The 7,476-nt window shown below is 42.9% G+C and overlaps 1 long non-coding RNA gene across 1 annotated transcript; it reads left to right on the forward strand.

Annotated features, from left to right (window-relative positions):
* The first annotated feature begins 1,272 nt into the window (after positions 1-1,272).
* LOC121102539 lies at positions 1,273-3,197 on the forward strand. Its single transcript, XR_005834622.1, has 3 exons — positions 1,273-1,792; positions 2,243-2,322; positions 3,061-3,197. It is a non-coding gene; the product is annotated as an uncharacterized LOC121102539 (long non-coding RNA).
* Positions 3,198-7,476: the final 4,279 nt, after the last annotated feature.

Consider the following 7,476-nt stretch of genomic DNA (forward strand, 5'->3'; position numbering starts at 1 on the left):
GGGCTGATCATGTGGGCTCATTGGCCCCGTGTGCCCAACATGTAACAAAGTTACAGACTCTAAAAAGGAAAACAGGAGTTTACTATCTACCGTATTATTTGCATAAAAACTTCAAGGCACATTGAGGCACTCCTATCTGTAAGGTTTTGGGTCACTCCCCAAATCCCATACAAACTTTGTGAGCAGGCATTTCTCAGGATAAACTATGGCCGTGGGCCTCCTGATGTTCACGTCCACCTGCACAGCAAGGTGTAGAACCTTGTTACAGCGGGTGCTGCAGAGTTGTAGACAAAGTAATTGGGGCGGGCCCAGGCAGCTAACTTTACTCCCTGAGCTCACAGCAAGAGAGGCATTACTGTTTTGTTGTTGCTCCACTGAATACATCAGTTCTAGCATCAGAATTGCTGGGTGGGAGCGTTGTCTCTTCCCTGCCACAGAACAGTCATGGGCTATTGATCTCTTGCAAGGACCAGCATTCAGGGGAATTATGCCTCAGGGGGATTCCTATGCCCCCCCCCCCCATGGTGCGTCTGCTGCCGTGCACCACATGGGAGCTCTCAGATGAGAGAGATGAGGAGGACAGCCTCTACAGTGGTGGTGGGGTATCATTTGCTGCTGAAACTAGAGTAAGGGGATTTTGTAATTTTGGTAGAAAAGCGCTGTTGACGTCTTTTTGTGTTTTGTAATCATATGCAAATTTACCATCAAAGGATTGTGGATTTCAAGGACCGCCCTTGCAAATGCCAAGTCTTGCCCGGTTCTGCAAGGTCTTCAAGACCCCGCCACAGTGTTAGGAATCTGCTTGAAAGAACTTCTCTGTGGTCTCATCCCAATATACCCAGAGGCTCACGAGGCTGGTGATATTGCAGATGTCTAAGTTGTTACGTGTTCTTCCTCATGCCTGAGCTCTAACTCTGAATAACCCCCTGGCTCCATGAAATGAGACAGGGAAAAGAAGATAAAACTCACCATGATAAATATTATATGAACAAATTCTACTCCTCCACAGGAATATGTTCGTTTAGCCAGCTGGATCTGACTACTTCTAACGGCCTGGAAGGACTTCAGGACAGTCTGGCCAGCTTGTTACAAGTTGGATTTCCACAGGCCTCCTGGCCTCTCGTGTTTGGGGATGGGACTAGAAGCACAAACTTCCAGCTTTTCATTGTGTTTTTATTCATTAAAACCTCAATCAGGGGCGCCTGGGTGGCTCAGTCAAGCGTGCTCACTCGCTCTCAAATAAGTAAATGTAATCTTAAAAAAAGCACTTCAATCATACATGGTGCTGTGCTTCATGACGTGCTTTACGAGAAGATGATACTAGAGGAGAGGAAAGACTTCTTGCAAGGTTTTGATGTACTTAAAATGGAAATATTAGTTTTATTTGAATATCATTTCTCCAAGGTGTTCTGTACCCGACAGTAGAGACCAACGAAGACTTGAAGTGATCACGATAAAAATGTAGCCACAAATCCCACGTGTTCATAATGCTGTTAAATTCATGAGGAAATGAGTGTGGGCCAGAGAGCAAGAGTCTCATGACCAAGGCATAAAATAAATGTTGGGAAATTTCAGAGCCCTGTGGGAACCTTTTATGAATTGAGTAGAGATCGCCACTGCCGTCTGTCTCACCCATCCTCCTGTACACATACGTGGGGTGTTTTAGGACTCGGTGGCCTTGGAGGATGTGACTGTGAACTTCACCCTGAAGGAGTGAGGTCTCCTGAATCCATCCCAGAAGAAACTCTACAGAGATGTGATGCAGGAAATCCTTGGCAACTGGCCTCAATAGGTAAGGGTGATGACATTCTTACTTATGAGTCCATTAGAGAACCAGTGTGAGTTGTTCATCTATGCTATTCCACGAGGTGAAATGTGGAAAGGGAAAATGTTGATAAATAAACAAGGCATGGTCATAGGTCCATATTCATGGACCTAGAATCTAATAATTTTTAATAAAGTTTTGTAATTTATTAAATTATAATTGAGTAATTATTATATATTTGTATCTAAATATATTTAATAATTATGTTTACTATAATTTATATTAGATTTTGGCTCAGGTCATGATCTCAGAGTTATAAGATTGATACCGACATCAGGCTCTGTGCTGGGCATGGAGCCTGCTTAAGATTCTCTCTTAATAAATAATAAATTTATATATAATAAATATATAATATATATTATATACGATAAATATATATTATATAATATATAATAAATTTTATAATTTATACTGTAGAGATGATTGTGCATTTTAGAAGAAAAATGGGAGGACCATGACAATGAAGATCAGGACGAAAATTCTGGGATGAATCTGAGGTGAGTCCCACTCACATGAGAAAGCAAGGTCCCAGGAGCAAATCCAGAGATGTCATGAAAGTTTTAAAAAAGCAAGTAAAGCAAATCAGCCCAGCTTCAAATTTGTAGATTCTTAGAATATTTTCATCAAAATTTTTTATCAAATATGACCTAGGGGCACCTGGGTGGCTCAGTCAGTTAAGCATCCGACTCTTGATTTAGGCTCAGGCCGTGATCTCAGGGACATGAGATGGAGCCCTGCATTGGGCTGCATGCTGAGTGTGGAGTCGACTTGAGATTCTTTCCCTTCCCTCTCTCTCCTCCTCTGTTCCCCCACTGCTTGCACACTCTCTCCTCTCTCTCTTTCTCAAATAAATAAATAAAATCTTTAAAACAAAATCTTATACTGTACTCACCCTTCTTATGATGATGTGATGATAAAATGCCTACACGGTGAGAAGTGAGGCGAATGAGTTAGGCACTGTTATAGCATCAGGTCACTATTGATCCTCTGACCACACATCAGAAAGAGGATCATCTGCTTCTGGACTGTGGTTGGCCGCTGGTAACTAAAACCATAGAAAGTGAAATCGCAGATGAAGGGAGGGAACTGCTGTATATTCACTCTCAAACAAGCAGAAATTATAGAAAACCTATACTTTCCTTGAAAATAGTTTAAAAAGTAATTTTTACAGTTATTAATAAATATAAAATTGTTAATAAGTAAGCTAACAATAATATGCTTCTCATTTTTTACAGCAGACATACAGTAGAAAGACTCTATAAAAGAAGACAACAAGGTTGTCAATGAGGAAAAACCTTCATCCAGATTCCAAATCGTAATCAGAGGAAAACTCCTGGAATAAAACTATGTAAATGCACTTTGCGTGGACAAGTGTTCTTGTATCATTCATCCTTCAACAAGCACATGAGATCGCACACTGGTCACAAACCATATGAGTATCAAGAATGTGAAGAGAAGCCTCTAGAAATGCAAGCTGGTGCAGCCACTTTGGAAAACAGTGTGGAGTTTCCTCAAAAAGTTAAAAATAGAGCTACCCTTTGACCCAGGAATTGCACTACTGGGTATTTACCCCAAAGATATAGATGTGAAAAGAAGGGGCACCTGCACCCCAATGTTCGTAGCAGTAATGTCCACAATAGCCAAACTGTGGAAGGATCCGAGATGCCCTTCAACAGATGAATGGATAAAGAAGATGTAGTTCATATGTACAATGGAATATTACTCAGCATCAGAAAGGATGAATACCCACCATTTGCATTGACATGGATGGAACTGGAGGGGATCATGCTAAGTGAAATAAGTCAAGCAGAGAAAGACAGTTATCATATGGTTTCACTCATATGTGGAACATTAGAAATAGCATGGAGGACATTACGGGAAGGGAGGGAAATCAGAAGGGGGAGAAATTAGAGGGGGAGACGAACCATGAAAGACTGTGGACTCTGGAGAAACAATCTGAGGGTTTCAGAGGGGAGGGGGGTGGGGGGTTGGCCTGGTGATGGGTATTAAGGGAGGGCACGTGTTGTAAGGTGCACTGGGTGTTATATGCAAATAATGAATCATGGAACACTACATCAAAAACTAATGATGTACTGTATGGTGACTGACATAAATAGATCTGAAAAAAGAGAGAGAAGCCTCATAAATGTAAGAAATGTGGGAAATCCTTCAAGCACCGCCAGTCCACTCGAATGCATGAAAAGACACACACTGGACAGAGGCCCCATGAATGTAAACACCGTGGGAAAGCTTTCATGTGTTGCAATTACTTTCAAATTCATGAAAGGGCATACAGTGAGGAAAAGCCCTACAAGTGTGCAAAATGTGGTAAAACCTTGAGTTATCCAAGGGGCGCCTGGGTGGCTCAGTTGGTTAAGCATCTGCCTTCATCTCGGGTCATGATCCCAGGGTCCTGGGATCGAGCCCCATGTTGGGCTCCCTGCTCAGCGGAGAGCTTGCTTCTCCCTCTGCCCCCCCCCACTCATGCTCTCTCTCTCTCTCTCTTTCAAATAAATAAAATCTTAAAAAACAACAACAACCTTGAGTTATTCAAGTAACTTACGTAAACATGAACGGACTCATATTGGAGAGAAACCTAGTGAATGTAAGCAATGTGGTAAAGCCTTCAGTTGTCTCAGGTCCTTTCGAATACATGAAAGGATACACAGTGCAAAAAAACCTAAGGAATGTACAAAATGTGGTAAAACCTTCAGTTATTCAAGTAATTTATGTAAACATGAGAGAAGTCACAGTGGGGAGAAACCTTGTGAATGTTAAGAAAAGTGGGAAAACGGATTCTTTTACCAAATTTTGAAGATACATGATCAAGCAAAATGGAGATGGACTTTATCAATGTAGGAAGTATGAGAAAGCCTTCAGGTGTCTCAGATCCTTTCAAAGACATGAACCCGGGGCGCCTGTGGGGCTCAGTCAGTTCAATGACCGGCTCTTGGTTTTGGCTCAGGTCATGATCTCAGGGTTGTGAGATCAAACCCCACATCCAGCTCTGCACCCACTGTGGAGTCTGCTTCAGAATCTCCCTCTCTCCCAGCCCTGCTTGTACACGCTTTCTCTCTCTCTCAGATAAATGAATAAATAAAAAAATCTTTTTTTTTAAAAGATTTTATTTATTTATTCGACAGAGATAGAGACAGCCAGCGAGAGAGGGAACACAATCAGGGGGAGTGGGAGAGGAAGAAGCAGGCTCATAGCGGAGGAGCCTGATGTGGGGCTCGATCCCAGAACGCCGGGATCACGCCCTGAGCCGAAGGCAGATGCCTAACCACTGTGCCACCCAGGCGCCCCAAATAAAAAAATCTTTAAAAACAAAACAACAACAAAAACCAAAGACACGAGCGGCACACCGTGAGAGAAGCCCTATGACTATGAGGAATGTGGTAAAGCCTTCCCTTCTTCCAGGTCTCTTGAAAAACAGAAAAGAATGCATAATGGGAAGAAACCTCATGAACGTAAGGAATGTGGTAAAGCTTTCCATTATCCCAGTTCCCTTGGAAAACATGAAAGAAGTCCTACTGGGGAGAAGCCCTGTGAGTGTAAACTATGTGGTAAGGCCTTCAGCCTTCACTGTGATGCTCAAAACCATGAAAGAACTCACACTGAAGGGAAGCTCTATGAATGGAAACTCTGTGAAGGCGGGAAAGCCTTCACTTCTCCCTCAGGTGTTCAGTCACACACGGTCCACACTGGAGATGGAGCTTATAAATGTGAGGCGTGTAAGAAAGCGTTCGCTTCTCCCAGGGCATCACGAACACACGGAAGGACTCACAGTGGAAACCCTATCAATGTAAAAATTGTTGTAAAGCCTTCCGTCGTCCCAGCTCTTCACAAAATTGTGAAAGAGCTCCTACCTAACAAAGTCTGTGAATATAAAAAGTATGGCAAAGCCTTCATTTGCACAGTCTTTCATGAACAGGTAAGAATGCACACTGGACAGAAACTGTAGAAATGTAGGAAAGCCTATAGTAGCCCCATTTCCCTTGGGAAGCCACGCATGAACGCCTACTGGAGAGAATTGTATTGAATGTGTAAATATAGGAAACCTTCACTTACCCCACGTCACTACAAAGCCATGTGAGAATGTACACTGGGTACATATTGTATGACTAAAAAATAAATCAAACTTTTGCATTTTTTAAAAGACAGAGCACAAGCGGGGTGAAGGGCAGAGGGAGAAGCAGACTCCCCACTGAGTAGGGAGCCCGATGTGGGTCTCGATCCCAGGACTTGGGGGGCATAACTGAGCCAAAGGCAGACGCTTAACTGACTGAGCCACCCAGGCGCCCCAACCTTCTGCATTTTAACAAATATTTCAAAGAAGTGTGAAAACTGTATGGGAAAGAAGTCATAATAATGTCAGTAATATGAGTAGGTCTGGTGAACATTAATTCAGGGAGAATACTGACAGAAGTTCACAGCATGGAAGAAATGTTATGAATATATGGTCCTTATCAGTGACTATTTTTAAAGCAATTCACTGTAGTATGGAGCTCTGCTCACTCAAGTGAGCAAGTATGTATTGAGGTGAGATAATACTGTCGGCACTATTTAAGCAAGAGTTCTTAAGTTGTATAGGTAATTTTTTTCCTTCAGTCAGTTAGTAGCATTTTTTGTTCCTATTTTGAAATCTTTCGGATCCAGGGGCAAATTGAAGTATATTTCTAACATGCAAGTAGTTTAATATTTATATAATTTTGTAATTGTTGTCTCAGAAAGGAACACGGAAAAATGACACTTTGGGGGGACCCCCGGCTGGCTCAGTTGGTGGAGCGTGTGGCTCTTGATCTCGGGGTCATGGGTTTGAGCCCCATGTTGGATGTAGAGATTACTTTAAAAAATGAATAAAATCAGGGGCGCCTGGGTGGCTCAGTTAAGTGCCAGCTTCAGCTCAAGTCAAGATCCTGGGGTTCTGGGGCGCCTGGGTGGCACAGCGGTTGAGCGTCTGCCTTCGGCTCAGGGCGTGATCCCGGCGTTGTGGGATCGAGCCCCATGTCAGGCTCCTCTGCTGTGGGCCTGCTTCTTCCTCTCCCACTCCCCCTGCTTGTGTTCCCTCTCTCACTGGCTGTCTCTATCTCTGTCGAATAAATAAATAAATAAAATCTTAAAAAAAAAAAAAAAGATCCTGGGGTTCTGGGGTTGAGCCCTGCTGCCTCAGGCTCTCTGCTCAGGGGGGAGTCTGCTTCTCCCTCTCCCTCTGCCCTCCCCCCCCCATGCTCCCTCTCTCAAATAAATAATCTTTAAAAATAAAAATATAAATAAATAAAATCTTCAAAAAAAGAAAAAGAAAAATGACACTTTGGTATGTACGCATCCTTCCTTACTGTCCTCCTATGGCAAGTAGTGGGTATGTCTTACCCATTTTTATCTACATATATATTCCAATTGTTTTTCTTAACAGAACACTACATTTTCATTGGCTTGAAGAGCCTGATTCCATGACAGTTGCCACATATATTTTTTAAAGATCTTATCCATTTATTTTTATTTTAGAGAGAGAAGGTGGGGAGGAGCAGAAGGGGAGGGAGAGGGACAAGCAGACTCCACGCTGAGCGTGAGCCTAATGTGGGGGGCTTGATCCCACGCCCCTGAGATCATGACCCGAGCTGAAATCAAGAGTCAGACCTAGGGCCCCT

This window comes from Ursus maritimus, unplaced genomic scaffold, assembly GCF_017311325.1.
Source record: "Ursus maritimus isolate PB19 unplaced genomic scaffold, ASM1731132v1 scaffold_14, whole genome shotgun sequence".
Taxonomy (NCBI): Eukaryota; Metazoa; Chordata; class Mammalia; order Carnivora; family Ursidae; genus Ursus; species Ursus maritimus.